The sequence below is a fragment of the Mesoplodon mirus genome, assembly GCF_964341445.2.
Source record: "Mesoplodon mirus genome assembly, chromosome: X".
In the NCBI taxonomy this organism is placed as follows: Eukaryota; Metazoa; Chordata; class Mammalia; order Artiodactyla; family Ziphiidae; genus Mesoplodon; species Mesoplodon mirus.
In genome coordinates, this window is record NC_138981.1 from 13,025,204 (window position 1) to 13,043,294 (window position 18,091).

An 18,091-nucleotide genomic window follows, 5' to 3' on the forward strand; every position below is an offset into this window, starting at 1 on the left:
GTGCGCACATACATGTGTCCCATGTACACACAATACATGTTTACACATTCACATATTTTCACTTAAATATTTCACATCCTTCTAAACTCAAAATATGCTAAGTTGAATTCATCTTGTCCACCCCCATCTGATGCCACCCCCTCATTCTTTCCAATGCTCTCCTTCCTGTCATCAGGAAGCATCACCCCATCTCAACAACTTAACATCTTTAGGCATTCAGAATTCCAGCTCCTCCATTTATGAGCTAAGTCACTTTGGGAAGTATTTAACTTCTACCTCTCTGACATCCATGTCTACACATCTATAAAATGCTCATACTATATTCCCACTTCACTGTATTGTCTGGGACAGTCACTCAAATTCCATAAAATCCTTCTACATGCAATATATACACACATATTCTCTTCTCTCTCTAAAATACATATAAGTTGGCTATGACTTCTCCACACTGGGTTAGTTACCAGATATATTTTTGTGTGTGTGTGTATGCGTGTGTGTGTGTATGTGTGTGTAGTTCAAATCCGTCCTTGCCCCGTTATCCAATCTCTCCCGGCCTCTGGCTTGGATGGCAACCATCGCTGTCCAGCTGGTTACCAACCTCTCCAATCTCCCATCTCAAATCCCAGATCAAGGCTTATTGGTCCGAAATGAACTTCCATCAAGTGGTTCCCACAATCTACAAGAGAACCCCTGCCTACTAGATTAGATTGGCTCTCACAGACCCATATGGATCACCCTCCTGGAAACCAACTCATCCATGCTCACCCTCCAGGATCCTCCTGGTTCCCCACGTGTACCTTCTTGCCTCTGCTTCTTGGGCCACTTTCCTCCTCACATTTCCCTCTCCTCATCCACTTGTTCTAATTCTATTCATTTTCAAGGTGTAACTCAAGAGCTGTAGCTTGTGGGGAACCCTCCCCATGATTCGGTTCTCACTATGTCTCACGTCTATGTCCCCCTCATTGACCACATTATGATATTCTTTTTCTCCTAAGTGTCCATCTGCCTTTTTCCACAAAGGCTTTGACCTCTGATGGGACACAGACCACACACATTACTTCTCTGGCGCCACGCCAAAGCACCTAGCCTAGGTTAAGAAAAACATGGTCACATTCTATGAGAACCTAATTTTTCAAATGATAATTACTAGGATATTGGCAATGCTTATGTCCAGTGGCTTTTAAAATAAAGAGTATCATTTTTTCTGTCTTAAAGAAATAAAAATGGACCGCATAGCACAACCTCTTTTAAAAATTGGTAAGTAGGGGCTTCCCTGGTGGCGCAGTGGTTGAGAGTCCGCCTGCCGATGCAGGGGATACGGGTTCGTGCCCCGGTCTGGGAGGATCCCATATGCCGCGGAGCGGCTGGGCCCGCGAGCCATGGCCGCTGAGCCTGTGCGTCCAGAGCCTGTGCTCCGCAACGGGAGAGGCCACAGCAGTGAGAGGCCCGTGTACCCCCCCCAACACACACACACACAAATTGGTAAGTAAACAGCCCTTCACTACCAGAGAGGGAACACCTGGCAAAGTTTATTATTAAGTGTAAATTTACATATCGAATATATTACATTAGTAGGGCTCAATCTCTAGAAACACCAAGTGGTTTTCATTTTCCACCTACAGTTTGTACAGCCCAGGGGCTCAAAATGACCTCGATGTTGAACAGGAGGCACATCCATCTGCCAGCAGTAATTGTTTTATTGACCTGATTAAAGAACAACTATTTCCACGGACAAAGAGATCTATCCAAACACATCAGCCTGAGGCACACAATGGCAGTAATTAGAGATGCATATTTCCCTAATTAAAATATGAGTCAACGGGCAGAACAAAAATTGATGGATTACTAACATTTACTCAACGTATTTCTTTCACTGGTTAAAATGTATGATTGGGCCAAAACCCATGTTTAAAAAAACAACTTAATTGGAGATATTATTGCCATACCACATAATTCACCCATATGAAAGTATGCAATTCAATAGTTTTTAGTTTATTCCTCCCTTTCCACTTGTTTCAATTCTACGGCTGTAACTGTCACCACGATCTAATTTTGAAAATTTTGGTCACCCCTAAAAGAAACTCTGATCCCATTGGCAGTCAGTCCCCTTTCCTCCCAGCCCTACCCCACTCGCCAACTCTGGCTCTAAGCAATCTCTAATCTACTTTTCCTATCTATAAATTTGCCTGTTCTGGACTTAGATATATGGTCCTTTGTAATTGGCTTCTTCCTTTCTTCCTTTCTTTTCATGGAAGTATAGTTGATTTAGAATGTTGTGTTAGTTTCAGGTATACAGCCAAGTAATTCAGGGTGTATGTGTGTGTGTGTGTGTGTGTGTATATATATATATATATACATAATATACTCTTTTTCAGATTCTTTTCCCTTATAGGTTATTACAAAATATTGAGTATAGTTCCCTGTGCTGTACAGTAGGTCCTTGTTGGTTATCTATTTTATATACAGTAGTGTGTATATGTTAATCCTAAATGCCTAATTTATCCCTCCCCCTTCCCCCTTTAGTAACCATAAGTTTATTTTCTATGTATGTGTCTGTTTCTGTTTTGTAAATAAGTCCATTTGTATCATTTTTTAAAAGATTCCACATATAAGCAATATCATATGATATTTATCTTTGTCTGGCTTACTTCACTTAGTATGATAACCTCTAGGTCCATCCATGTTGCTGCAAATGGCATTTCATTCTTTTTTATGGCTGAGTAATATTCCATTGTGTGTGTGTGTGTGTGTGTGTGTGTGTGTGTGTGTACACACACATATATATACACCACATCTTCTTTATCCATTCATCTGTCCATGGACAGTTAGGTTGCTTTCATATCTTGGCTACTGTGAATAGTGCTGCAGCAAACATTGGGGTACATGTATCTTTTTGAATTATAGGGCATATATCCAAAGAAAACGATAACTGGCTTCTTTCACTTAGCATGTTTTCAGGGGGTCATCCATGTTGTAGTATGTATCAGTATTTCATTGTTTAATTGATGAATAATATTCAATGATATGATATGCACATTTTGTTTATCCATTCATCAGCTTATGGACATTTGGGTTGTTTCTACTATTTGGCTATTATACATAACGCTGCTATGAACTTCATGTACAAGTTTTTGTGTGGACATAAGTTTTCATTTCTCTTGGGTATATACCTAAGAGTGGAATTGCTGGGTCATATGGTAACTCCACATTTAACCATTTGAGGAACTGCGAGACTGTTTTCCAAAGAAGCGGCACCATTTTACATCTCTACCTGCAATGTGCGAGGGTTTCATTGTTTCCATGTCCTCACCAATACTTGCTACTGTCTTTTTTACTTCAGCCATCTTAGTGGGTGTGAAGTGGTACCTCACTGTGGTTTCGATTTGCATTTCCCCAATGACTAGTGATGTTCAACATCTTATCATGCGTTTATTGTCCATTTATCTTTTTTGAAGAAATAACTATTAAATCCTTTGTCTATTTTTATTTGGGGTTGCCTTTTTATTATTGAATTGTAAGACTTTTAAAAATATATATTCTAGATATGAGTCCCTTAGATATAGGATTTGCAAATATTTTCTCCCATTCTGTCAGTTATCTTGGCATTTTCTTGATGGTATCCTCCGTAGTACAAAAGTTTGAAATTTTGATAAAGTACAATTTATCTAGTTTTTCTTTTATTGCTCATACTTTTGGTGTTCCACCTAAGAAACAAAGGTCATGAAGTTTTACTCCCACATTTTCTAGTTTTTTCACTTTAACTTTTTTACATTTAGCCTATGATCCATTTTGAGTTAATGTTTGTAAATGATGTGAAGTAGGGGTCCAACTTCATTCTTTTGCATGTGGATATCCAGTGGTCTCAGTACCATTCGTTGAAAAGACTATTCTTTCCACATTTAATTATCTTGGTACCTATATCTTAGTCCATCTGGCCTGCTATAATAAACTGGTTGGTTTAAACAACAAAAATTTGTTTCTCACAGTTCTGGAGGCTAGGAAGACCAACCTCAAGGTGCCAGCAGATTCTATGGCTAGTGAGGTTCCATTTCCTGGTTCATGGATGGCCAACTCCTCCCTGTGTCCCCATAAAGTGGAAGAGGTGAGGGAGCTTTCTGGGGCTTCTCTTGTAAGGGCACTAATCCCATTCATGAGGGCTCCCCCTTTATGACCTAACCACCTTCCAAAGGCCCCACCTCCAAATAGCATCATATCAGGGATTAGGTTTCAACATATGAATGAGGGGGAGGGGCCAGCGCAAACATTCAGTCTATAGCAGTACCCTTGTTGAAAATCAATTGACCACAAGTGTAAGGATTACTTCTGGACTCTCAATTCAATTCTACTGATCTTTATGTCTATTCTTATGCCAGTACCACACTGCCTTGATTTAGCTTTGTAGTTTTGGCTATTTGGGGATTCCCAAATTCATTCATTCATTTATGGCTGCGTTGGGTCTTCATTGCTGCGCACAGGCTTTCTCTAGCTGCGTCGAGCAGGGGCTACTCTTCATTGTGGTGCAGGGGTTTCTCATTGTGGCGGCTTCTCTTGTTGCAGAGCATGGGCTCTAGGTGAGCGAGCTTCAGTAGTTGTGCCAGGTGGGCTCAGTAGTTGTGCCTTGCGGGCTCTAGAGTGCAGCCTCAATAGTTGTGGAGCACGGGCTTATTTGCTCCGCGGCATGTGGGATGTTCCCGGACCAGGGATCGAAGCCGTGTCCCCGGTACTGGCAGGTGGATTCTTAACCACTGAGCCACTGGGGAAGTCCCTAAATTCCATTTTTATAGAATCCTATTTTAACACAAATGTTGTTTATATTAAAAGTGACTGGAAAAACCTCACTTCACGCTGGACTGATGTTCATTAGATGGCAAAAACTTTTAGTGCCTTAATCTTCTGACAGTTAAAAGGTGCTCTGATTACATATATATCCTAGGAAAGTCAAACACTCCATTTAAGAATTTCATCAACTTAGTACAGTCAGAATTATTTGAACAAACAGCATAAACATTATTATTCCAGCTGGATACAGTAAGATGACTGCCAAGCCTTGGGCACAAAGAGACTCAGAGCCCATGGAACTGAAGAATGTCATTCTCCAAGTCAATGCTGGGATCTGGAAGGGCTTCAAACTCAGGTAGGACAAAATATTTCATGGTGTGGTCCAGGGTGTTTTCCACTTGTCTATAGCTACAGGTGGTTTCTCCCCACACCCAGAATCTACCAAGAGATTTCAACATAGTGGCTGAGCTCTCTGTGGTTTAGAGCTCTTTAACCATTCTTTACCACTGACTATCCTCTGAACAAAAATCAACAAACAAAAGAGACAACTCATTGTCTTTATTATAAAGTCTGACCAAGAAAGCTGTGCTACATCTTGCCTTACTTACTGGGGTATCTTCTAAAATTTGCCAGAATGTTTCCTTTTCTACAGTACAAATTTAAGCAGTTGAAAAGCTTCCAGCTCTTTCAGTATTCATTTAGGACAGACTGCCATTTTCCATCTCACAGAATTTTTGTGCATCTGTACGAAATGGCCTTCAATCCCACCTATTCCAACAACCTATTCCAAGAACAAAAGGCTTCACACACACACACAAAAGATAGATTTGATTTTTCTGTGTGAGAGGAAACTGAGAGTAAAAATCCTCTCTCCTCCAATATATGTTTTTTGTATTTATAATCGACTAAAAGTTAGCTTTCAGCTTACCACTAGCTATATATTTCTAAATCAAGTTTTAGGGTTTTGTTTAAATCTTTAGCATTCCACCGCTCCTCTGGGATGCTTTAGCTTCTTAACACTAAGGACATCCAGCAACCTTGCAAGGAAACTTTCACTGACAGGTGTTGAATTTTCATTTCCCTGTTTTGTAAGGGGGACACATCCACACAGAACCCGGAGCAACCTCCAAATCAATGGCTCTCGTCATGGGTTTTCTCGGAGATGTGCCCCTCTCTGTGTAGGAGGTTGTGTCCTTCTGAAGATTCCTCCCATGCCTCAAATGGGCACCATGTCTAAAGTGGTAGGTTCTTTGTCTTGGAGAGAACGGGTCGGGGGTGCTATTCCCCAGAGAAGAACACCAACAACCCTGCCCTCCACCCTCCATTCCCTTCTCCCTTCCTCAGTTTCCATCTTTCCCTTCCTCTGCCAGTTGGCTGCCTCTCCATAACATCAAAACCGCTGGTTTTGCCACCTGGGCCCTGTTGCTTTTCCACACTTGCATTTCCTCCACGGAATTCTGAATTTCCACACATCTCTCTATGGCATCTCCCAGTCACCCCCAGAATTTCTAGACTCATTCAGACGTCTAATTCTGATCTGTGTTCCTGGGCACTTCTCTCATGACCCTTGAACCAAAAACACTCTTCCAACATCCATGGCTCATAAAAAGTCTGTCTTACACTCACTGGAGGCTCACATTTCTGTTTTCTTGTTCCATATAGTGAAAGGTAAAGAAACCGACTCTGACCAACTAGGGCAAATCCGGACTCCTTCCCTATCCTCACCGCCCTTTTTTTTCTTTAATTTATTTTTTATATTGGAGTATAGTTGATTTACAATGTTGTGTTAGTTTCAGCTGTACAGCAAAGTGATTCAGATATATATATATATATATATATATATATATATTCTTTTTCAGATTCTTTTCCCATATACTTTCAAGATACTGAGTATAGTTCCCTGTGCTATACAGTAGGTCCTTGTTGGTTATCTCTTTTATATATAGTAGTCTGTATATGTTACTCCCAAATTCCTGATTTATCCCGCCACCCTTGTTTTTTCTTAAACTAACTTTTTCGTCTTTAACTAACCATCTTTCCTAGTACTGACTCACACTTTTTAAGGCAAATGTCAGTGCTGTGGTGGGTCGCCACCACACACAGTAATCGCTCATTTCTTGGCCTCATCACATGCACGTACAATAAGGTGAGCGTTTTCTCTGAACAAAACCAGTGAGATGACCACTAATGGACAAAGACGGGCAGATGGCCTGGCTGCTCTATCAATATGTCTATTTGCACTGAGCGTTTTTGCCCAGGATTTGTCGTGTTTCCATATGTTAAATATATAAACATGGTACTCTAAAATCCCAAATCCCCAAATCGGTAATAATATAAAGATGAGACCTTATGAAACGATCTGAGATGAGCGAAAATACCACCTTATGTGTCTGCAAACATTCTTACACGCAACTTGCTGCCCAACTTTTGAGTGTTGAACAGAGAAATTTGGCAGAAAATCAGTTAAGAGAGCAATGAGGCAATTAAAAAAAATCCAAACAATGTTTAATATAATTAAGTATTAAGAGACCAAATTTTAACATTTACCAATGAGTTTCTCTCTCCAAGTTTACTTTAAACAAATAAGGATTCTTGTTCTTTATGGATTCACTGTATTATTTCTAAATGCAAGGTATAAACATCCCATCTAAACTTCAACGCAACATTGATCCCACCTCTATTTCTGCACAGTTTGAATACATGAATTATGATGCTATTCAGCCTCCTTTCTTGCCATCACTCAGGCCCTCACAATAGTCATTTCTTTACGGAAAATGAAAGTGTTTGCTAATCCATTAGCCTCTCAGCTATAAGTGGATTAATGCTGGTGCGTTAGAAAATGGCTCCTATGTATCACATCAGGTGAGTCATTACAATATTGGACTTTATAATAAAGCCAAAAAGGCCCTCCAAATTACAGCTTTAACACTTGCTTAATACCAAGGTTCTTTTTCAAGCAACTTTACGAATACTGTGATTTAAATATTAATTGGCTTTTAAAAATTCTGTTATTTCTTCAATTATACTTGTTTCAAGACACAGAAGGTAAAGTACAGAATTAACACCTACATTTTCTTTCTACATTCCAAGGCCTGAAACCACATGAATATTCTACAGCCATTACAAAGATATTAAGGGACCTATCTGACAAAACTAAATGTGAGAATGAAATATCACTTCACTTTCCCAAAACTAGAATAGCCATAATCAAAAAGGTAACAACAAGTGTTGGTGAGGCTAAGGAGAAATCGGAACCCTCATACACTGCCTGCTGCCAAGAATATAAATGGTGCAGCCACTCTGGGCAACAATATGGAAGTATCTCAAAAAGTTAAACAGCATTATCCATATGACAATTCTACTGCAAAGTATACACCCAAGAAAAACTCATTCATAGCAGCATCAGTTATAATCGCTAAAAATTACAAAGAGCCCAAGTGTCCATCAACTGGTAAATAGATAAAGAAAATGTGGCCTTTCCATACAGTGGAATAATATTTGGCAATTAAAACAAAGTAATGATACATGCTTCAACATGTATGAACCTCAGGAACATTATGTTCAGTGAAAAAAGCCAGACATAAAAGAAGACATATTATTCACTCCATTTATATAAAATGTTCAGGAAAGGGAAACAGAAAGTTGATTAGTGGTTCCCCATGGAACCTGGGACTGGGGATGGGAACAGGGATTAATTGTAAATAAGGTCAAGGGGTCTTCTGGGGTGATGGAAATGTTCTAAAATTGGATGGTAGTGGTGGCCATACAACTTGGCAAATTTACTGAGTCATTTAATTGTCTTTAAAACTGGTGAACTTGATGGTGTGCAAATTATACAATCCAGTTGTTTAAAAAATAGATGTGGGAGGGAACCGCCATCTTCCAGTAATTTGCCAAAATGACCAACACAAAGGGAAAGAGAAGGGGCACCCGCTACATGTTCTCTAGGCCTTTTGGAAACATGGAGTTGTTCCTTTGGCCACATACATGCGAATCTACAAGAAAGGTGATATTGTAGATATCAAGGGAATGGGCACTGTTCAAAAAGGAATGCCCCACAAATGTTACCATGGCAAAACTGGGAGAGTCTACAATGTTACCCAGCATGCTGTTGGCATCATTGTAAACAAACAAGTTAAGGGCAAGATTCTTGCCAAGAGAATTAATGTGCGTATCGAGCATATTGAGCACTCTAAGAGCCGGGATAGCTTCCTGAAACGGGTGAAGGAAAATGATCAGAAAAAGAAGGAAGCCAAAGAGAAAGGTACTTGGGTTCAACTGAAGCGCCAGCCTGCTCCACCCAGAGAAGCACACTTCGTGAGAACCAATGGAAAGGAGCCTGAACTGCTGTAGCCCATTGCCTATGAATTCATGGCATGATGGGTGTAAAGAAAATAAAAGACCTGGACTGTAAAAAAAAAAAAAAAAAAAAAAGATGTGGGAGAAATAGTCAGGAAGCAGGTACAGCTACTCAGGTCAGAGATGATCATGGCCTGGACCAGGTAGGAATGAAATTAAGAAGAAGGCAGACTCATCAAAAGAAACTGAGAAGACAGAACTATCAGGACTTCCACGATGCCTGTCCTCACCCACTCTGGCACTCTGTGAACTCACACGGCACCCACACTTGGTCCCATTCATTTTCACAGAATCACACACTGCTTTACAGCATCAGGTGATTGTTTTGTGAATACCGTCACTGCCTGGAGGCCAGATGTGTACATGGGTGCACCATAAGTACTCACCAAAAAACGAGTGGTGTAACAACTGAACATAATCAGCCTCAGGCTGAATATCACTGATTTTTCTGGATTGTATTAACAATCATCATAACATTAAGACAATAAAACTAAAGGGAATTCCCTGGCGGTCCAGTGGTTAGGACTCGTTGCTTTTGCTGCAGGGGACACGGGTTCGATCCCTGGTCGGGGAACTAAGATCCCTCAAGCCAGATGGCACGGCCAAAAAAAAAACCAGACAATACAACTAGAAATTACCTTCACATAGGAATTCCTAAAGTCGTCACCACACTAGTACAGTAAATATTTTAGGCTTTGTCAGCCATGTGGTCTCTGTTCCACCTACTCCACTCTGCCCTTGTAGCACAAAAACAGCCGGAAATAACAGGGAAAAGAATGGGCGTGGCTTGGTGCCAAATTATTTTTTTAATTTACAGAAACTGGGGGCTAACTTGTGGGCCACACTCGAAGTAAGCAAAGGGAAAAGCAAATTTGAAGAATGTAAAAATGTTCCTTATTTTCACTTCTAATAGCATGACTTTGATCTACCTCACCTATGCTGCCTCCTGTCGGCCCTTTCCAGTTTCCAATTAATTTGAAAACGTTAGTAGGCAATACAATGACACAGTTGAAAAATCAGAGCAATGTGAGGACCTACACATGGAGAATTCTCACTTCTCCAGCCTCTACTGAGTGTATTACTTACCCCCATACAGGGAACCACTTCTCACAGTTACAGCATAAACACACACACCTCCCACCTCTCCTTTGCAAACAGTAGTGTACGGTATTTACTGTCCCATATCTTGTTTTTCACTTAATACACACAAGGAATCTTTCTACATATCAATGTACAACTTCCTCATCCTTTTTTCCAGCTGCACAGTACTTCCTAGTGTGAGACCCCTGGAGATTTAGCCGGCCCTCTATAGGCAGAAGATGGTTTCTGACCTTTGTCTATTACAAGTCAGTCCTGAGGGAAGAAGACAAGGAAAAACTGGTCCGTCCATGGTTTTGTCCAGGTAGGTGTAGAGCTACAGCACACACGTCCAGAAGTGAGATTTTGGGTCAAGGGGTCAATGAATTTCTGATTTTGACAGACTGATAACATGTCCTCAAACAGGGTTGGTCCACGTTTGCACTCCTACCTTCTACCCTAATTTTCATTAGAAAAAAGCAGAAAAACTGCTTTCAATAGTCACCTAGGTTTCTGTGCCCCCAAGAACACACCTATGTTCAGAGAGTCACTAGAAGGTCTCAGGGCCCTCAGCAGCCGGCTGTACTCACGGTTACAATTTATTACAGCCACACAGACCATAACGGAAGAAGACACACGTGGCGTCTGGAGAAATCAACACGCAGGCGTCCTTACTCTCTCTCTATCCCATGAAGGGTCACACGGGGCGTTCTCTGCCCTCAGTGGCAAAAATACGACAGGTATGAGATGCTTCTGCCAGGGCAGCTGTTAGAAAGACTCCGGCTGGCCGCGAAGGCACCTGGGACCTGGGCAGAGTGAAATCCCAGCCTCCAGGAAGGCAAGCGGGTGTTAAGCAGAAGCCATCTGTTTGGACAGTCTAGGCACCCTGATCCAGCCTCATCGGTTCGGGCCAAGTTTCGCATCCACGTAGGGAACTGTTCACCAGCCAAGCTCCCAGACACCAGCCAAGGGCCAACCTCGCAAGCAGGCCTCGTTAAGGAGAGCAGTATCAGGCCCACTATGTTAACTCCCTTCTGCACCGTCTCACGGGCTGCGATGCTCTCAGGTAAGCTAACCAGCTAGCTTGAAACTCTCCGGCCAGTGGCCGGAAGTGGATGTGGCTACTGGTGTACTCTGGCTCAGAGGGACGTGTTCTGATTGTTCGGCTGCTTGCCCTGAACCACTTCCCATCATGTGAACCCCGATGGAGCGCTCCAGCCGCTGCTGCTGGAAAATGTGCCCGGCATGACAAAACTGTCTCCTAACAAACTTACTCTTTATGTCAAGCTGCTTCTCTGAAAAAAATGACCCCATTCTTTCATTCTATAGAACTACAAAGAGCCAAAAAGGAACTGAGGGCTGGTGCTGGCTTCATAGATTTTCATGAAAGAAAGACTGTACTAGCTCAGGAAGCAAGCAGACTACGGAATGAATTTCTTTTCGTTTACAACTGCTGAGATTGAAATATACAGATTCCTTAACAGGAGATTGCTCCCTGTAGCGTGTATTTTCTAATGATTCTATGAAAGCACACAGTTTCTAATGCAGTCTACCTGTGTACCTTTAAAATAAATCCTAAAACTAAATTCTTCAGAACTTAATAGTAGAAAGGCTTGTAAGAGGTTCCCCGCTAAACCTTCTAACAGTCCCACTTTAAAGTTAATCTTTAACTGAGATGTAATCTACACAAATACAGAAATGAGACACACCTCACTCCATTTTTACAAAATGGATATACCCGTGCAACGAGATGCCAGATTTTTAAAAATGTATGTACTAGCACCCAAGACCCCATCCTTCCTGTGCCCCTACCGCCCCTCTCGAAGCTAGCCACCACCCTGACTTTTAACACCACTGATACGTTTGCTCAGTTTTGACTTTTACCTTAATGGAAATACATGGAATGTTCTCTCCTGTTTGCCTTCTTTCATTTTACAACTTGCTTCTGGGATTCATCTACGTTGCTGTGCACTGTAGTAGTTTACTTACTGTCGCTGTTGTATCGAAATCCACTGCATGACTATGCCACGGTTTATTTATCCTGTCCACTGTTGAAGAACATCTGGATTGTTTCTAGTCTGGGGCTATTATGAAAAGTTCAGAGTGTTCATTTCCCAAATGCTGGTAAAGTTTTTTTAAATTGATGAATAATAGGCACACATCAGGTACACAAATCCTAAGCATATAACTTGATGGATTTTACACACGCACACACACACACACCTTTGTAACCAAACCCAAGGGCAAGGCATAGAATACTTCCATCACCCTGAAGGCTCCCTGAGATTGCCTCAATTTTAAATGACTTCAAAGAGACGAGCGACCGACCATCTTTTAACCCACGGTGCATGCTCCACTGAGGTAGTGCAGTGAATGTGATCAAGCAGTGAGTTCGACTCCAGGCTGTCATTTGCCTGTGACCTTGCAAACGTCACTCCTGGCCTCTGTTTCATCATCTGCAAATGAGGAGGTGGAGCTAGTTGGATCCCAGGGCCCCGCGCAGCTACAAAAGTCTACACATCAAATGGAACCACAGCCTTCCCTGCCTGTCCCTCGTTCCTGAACCCAAATTCTCTTTGCTCTTTCATCCTGGAGTTGGCTCAGTCAAGACGAGGAGCAGTTAATCACCATTCCCCACTGATTAACTCTCGAGGTGCTTACATATCATCATCACACCATGCCTCAGCCTTCTTTTCCTCAGGTTGAATAATTACAGCTCTTTGATTCTTCCCATACTGGCTCGTCTCCAAGTCTTTGTGGCTCGCTCTGGAACATTTTCTAATTCTCCACATGCCTCCAGAAACTAAAGAGCCCCAACAGGATATGATATTTTAGGAACGCTGACCAAACTGATGGAGGAGACGGAAGCCTGGACCATGAATACGGCCTCCAGAGCCTTCCTCTGCAGTGTGAGCTGGGGCTAGCAGCAGCATCACCTGGGCACCCAGCACAGCTGCAAAGGTTCAAGCTCATCCCCAGACACCCCTGAATCAGAATCTGCATTTTCACGGAACACCCAGGTGATCCTATGGACAGTGAAGTTTGGAAAGCAAAGGATGCTCTATTTAAAAGTAAATCTGAACTCACCTAGTGCACTGTGGTAACCTAAATGGTAAGGAATTCCAAAAGGGAGGGCATATCTGTATGTGTGCAGTGGAGGCTAACACAACATTCTAAAGCAGCCATACTCCAATAAAATGAATTTAATAAATATAGTCATCCCTTGGAAAAAAATTTTTTAAAAATAAAAGTAAATCTGGAGAAGTGATGATTTACTGGTTAAGTGTTCAGAGAATCATGCTTTGTATTAAAGTTAGACCGAGGCTCACTCTAAATTTTAAATGGTTGTTCCGACTGCTTTTTAAGCATAAAAAGATGGCAGTCCATTAAAATCATGATCTGTCTTCATAAAAACAATAAAAGTCACGAATATTAGTTGACACGGTGCAAATAAAGACATCTTCACAGATATTTAAGAAAAGTGTAGGTAACCCTTCCCCAAAAGGTCAGAAAATTAAGGTACATCCATGTTTACTAAATAATTAGCCTCTATTTTGTAAACCATAGAAATCACAATTCTCAGATCAGTGGATCAGAAGAACAAGAATGCTTCTGAATTCTTGTAATCTGTATTTTGATGTAGGATCATACAGTGCATTGTGAAAGACTTTACTTAGAATATTTATGAATGTAACATATGTTAATAAAATTCAATGGATTTTAACATGGTTAAAAAAAAAAGTAAATCTCGAGAAGAGATGATTTACTGGTTTCTACCGCTTCTATAACACATGACCAACCAACTTCAGGGCTTAAAACAATACAAATTCTTCTCTTACAGCTCTCGAGGCCAGAAGTCCCAAATCAGTTTTATGGGCTTAAGTCAAGGTGTTGGAAGGGCTGCTTCCTTTTGAAGGCTCTAAGGGGACAATTTCCTGGTCTTCTTCAGCTTTTGTTCTAGTTTAACATGATTCTGCCATTATCGTCCCCCCGCGAAACTGTAACCTGGGAGCATCTACAATAATTAGTGAGGGGCTTTGGTGCTTGGGTTTTTCTCCTTTTCTGGGGAATTGGGTGAACTGTTGAGTGCTAATGAAATTCGGAGACTTCCAGCAGTGGTTGAACCAGGCACAGTGCGGGCAGACGCGTTGAGCTTCCCACTGTGCTGCAGTACAAGCCTCCCCACTGTTATGTTGACCATAGTTTTAATGTCAAGTTCACCAGTTTTAAAGACAATTAAATGACCAGGACCACTGTGATCACATTGGGCCACCCGAATAATCTCCCCATCTCAAGATCCTTAATCATGTCTGCAAAGTCTCTTTTGCATATAAGGTAATACATTCACAGGTTCCGGGGATTATGACCTTGGCGTGGGAGGTTGGAGGCAGCGGGCATTATTCAGCCTATCGCAGATGAGGAGAAAGAGAAATGGGATAGCATAAGGCAGTAATTATTAGCCAGCATCGCTTATCAGTGATCATTTATATGGGTAAAAGAATCTGAGGCAAAGAAGTCAAACAAAAATATAGAAAATTTCCATGCAGTATATAACTTTGCATCTTAATATGCAGCAATAAAGGACCCATGGTTTTAAGCCCATAAAGTCTGCACTTTACTTGCTTGTAGAATCACAGCATCTTAGACTCGGAAGAGACCTTGATAGTGGAACGCTTCCGTATAGTGCGAAGAAAACTGAGGTACTGGCAGACTAGTGCCCTCCAACAGTAGAGACGAGAATTTGACCCACGTTTTACACAACCCAAAGCTACCTTTTTATAATATTTTAAGAAAGGCTCCAGTTTGTTTTATTGACCAGAATCTAACTGATCTTTTGCTAACTGCATGTTACCTAAAAACTGAAACTGACTAAATTCATTCGTTCAATCAGCACAGCAGTAGGCGCTACGATACACAAAGATACAAAATTGCTAGCTCTTCCTGGAGTTCACCCTACTGGGGAGACAAACAAGTAAGCAAGATTTGATGCTGTAAGCACACAGCATGAGCAACACTGTGATAAGGATTCATTCATGGTTTCGTTCATCCACCACACTGACTGCCTTCCATGTGCCAGAAACCTAAAAAGGACCAGGAGGCACAGAGAGCGGAGGACCCGACCGCCATCGCGCGCGTTGACAATTCCAGTGCTGTGTGTACCTCAGAGAAGTTGTTGAAGCAAGGGGGAGCCCCCTTTCTTGAAGGTCTGAAAACACCCCATTTTACGTAAAAAGTGATGACATCTGTGCTTGTGAAAAGGCATGCCACTGCTTCAGCTCTCTAGGAAACTACACAAAAATTATCCTCCTTTTCCTCTTTCAGCATTAAATATTTGTGCCTTTTCATCCCCCTTAAGAATAATTTTCTTGCTTTTTTGTACTTTCAACACCTTCCCATCCACCTCGTATCCTTCTGCTTGCTCCCGTCTCTCAAGTTCATGATTATTTAAGATTACCATCAGTGGTACGCTGGTACACGGGTAACACCGGGGGGTAGGGGGGACCTGGATCTGTATAGCATTTGTCCTTATCCCCAGTGTAAATACTCCCGCCACGGCCAACCTTAAGCTACCAATGTGATGTGGCTGAACTTGCAGCTGGCAGGAGACACTCGTCATTGGGGCAAGAACCAGCATGCGCCACTCTAGCCAGCCAGGCCACTGGGCGATCGGGAACCCCACCCCTGATCCCCGCAACCATATCTGTGAAGCTGACAGACCTCAGAGTCGATCTGGGTCGTCCCAGCACACTCCAGTCCGACCAGTTTCAAGTATATATGGTGACTTCCACGCCTGTGCTCTGCAACGGGAAAGGCCACAACAGTGAGAGGCCCGCGTACCGCAAAAAAAAAAAAAAAAAAAAAAAAAAGAAGTTGCACACATTCGCACAGCTAGGAAGTGGAGGAGCCGGAATTTGAATGAGGTCATAGCGCACAGATGAGTTAATACATATAAAGTGCTTCGAAAAGTAAGCATTCAATAAATGTTAGCTATTATAACTACACTCTTGGCCACATATGATTCTACCACCCACAGAGTATTCAATAGTGTTTGAAACTAAATCTGTACAGCTACTGAAATAATTGTATGCCTCTGAGCTGCATCATCCCTGTCATTGCCTCACTCCTCTTCCCTCCCCCATCCTCCATTCCAGTCCCAGATTTAAAAAGAAGTCCACGTTTCATCACCTCAGCAAATGATATTACATCATAGCAACAACTGAAACAGCGTTCAGTGCTAACACGCGCTAAGACAAATAGTTCACAGTGAGTTGAAAGAAAAGCTCTGTGAGTTGCCCAGTTGATTTTTATATAGGAAGGAATTTTAGAAGACTAGAGAATCCTCACTAGAGTTTTTTTCTTCCATCATTGACCTCCTTCTCTTTCCTCCCCTTAGTTATTTCACTTTTATGGATTTTAAGAACAGAGCACAAAATGTCACATAAACTTTGGTGGGAAGAGTAAAATATAACTGTCATTTGAAATATACAGGAGTCTTACAACAGTCTGGTATAGTGAAAGATTTACTGTAAAAGATGGCTCCTGTATGGAGTCCAACCAAGGCAAAGCACTTGTTACGAGTTCAGAAGAAGCTTTTTAAATAAAAAAGACAGTCACATAAGATAAGCTCTGGTGAAAACCCTGTACGGAGGTTTCCCAGTATCTTTGCTCCTGATGTGGTAATTATCCTCTCTCATCCTTTTCATGCTGTCAAGGAGCCATTTTGGCAACTGTAAATTTATTCCCTTGTGAATAGGAGACCATTAACACAGTCAAACCCTGAACATATTTATGTCTGCTTTTAAATAAGGAGGTATTTTTTTTCATACTCTGTTAAAAATAATTCAGACAAAAATCCAACTGTTGATCATTTTTCCTAATACTATTTTGGCTCTCAACACTTTGGCAGTCACACTGATATGTTTTGGTATTGAAAAAGTCAATAATGAACAGTGGGCTTTCAAATTAACTCTCAGGACTCAATACTGTACTTAAATAAGAAAAACCTGTTTTGGGCTCTTGGTCTTCTATTCGACTAATTTGTTAATTGCAAAAGTGACCTAGAGGGGGCTTCCCTGGTGGCGCAGTGGTTGAGAGTCCGCCTGCCAATGCAGGGGACGCGGGCTCATGCCCCGGTCCGGGAAGATCCCACATGCCGCAGAGCGGCTGGGCCCGTGAGCCATGGCCGCTGGGCCTGCGCGTCCGCGTCCGGAGCCTGTGCTCCGCGGCGGGAGAGACCACAACAGCGAGAGGCCCGTGTACCGCCAAAAAAAAAAAAAAGTGACCTAGACAGATCCAATTAACAAAAGTAATATATGCAGGACTTCCCTGGTGGCGCAGTGGTTAAGAATCTGCCTGCCAATGCAGGGGACACAGGTTCAATCCCTGGTCCGGGAAGATTCCACATGCCGCAGAGCAACTAAGCCCATGCGCCACAACTACTGAAGCCGGCATACCCTAGAGCCCAAGCGCCGCAACTACTGAGCCCACATGCCGCAACTACTAAAACCTGTGCGCCTAGAGCCCGTGCCCTGCAACAAGAGAAGCCACCGCAATGAGAAGCCCATGCACTGCAACGAAGATTAGCTCCTGCTCACCACAACTAGAGAAAGCCCGCGCATAGCAACGAAGACCCAACACAGACAAAATAAACAAATAGATAATTTAAAAAAAATTTTAAAAAGTAATATATGCAGATGGTAACAAAACTCAAAACAAATAAGGGTATATAGTAAAAGTAAATCCTTCAGCATGGGCTTCATGGAAGCTATGAATCCCTGCAAAACTATAGGCAAACTCTACATACATTTGTAGAGACACCCTTTAGGGGGAGGGAATTTGTAAGTTTTCAACAGATTCTTAGGTGGTCTAGGACCCA

At 41.9% G+C, this 18,091-nt stretch overlaps 1 protein-coding gene and 1 pseudogene across 2 annotated transcripts in view; one reads left to right on the forward strand and one right to left on the reverse strand.

Moving 5' to 3' along the window:
* Positions 1-18,091, reverse strand: part of GPM6B (glycoprotein M6B) — a 156,764-nt gene that overhangs the window by 67,314 nt on the left and 71,359 nt on the right. The gene's annotated exons all lie outside the window — the stretch shown is intronic.
* LOC309797065 (large ribosomal subunit protein eL21-like) lies at positions 8,678-9,147 on the forward strand (annotated as a pseudogene). Its single transcript has one exon. The product of its transcript is annotated as a large ribosomal subunit protein eL21-like (transcript).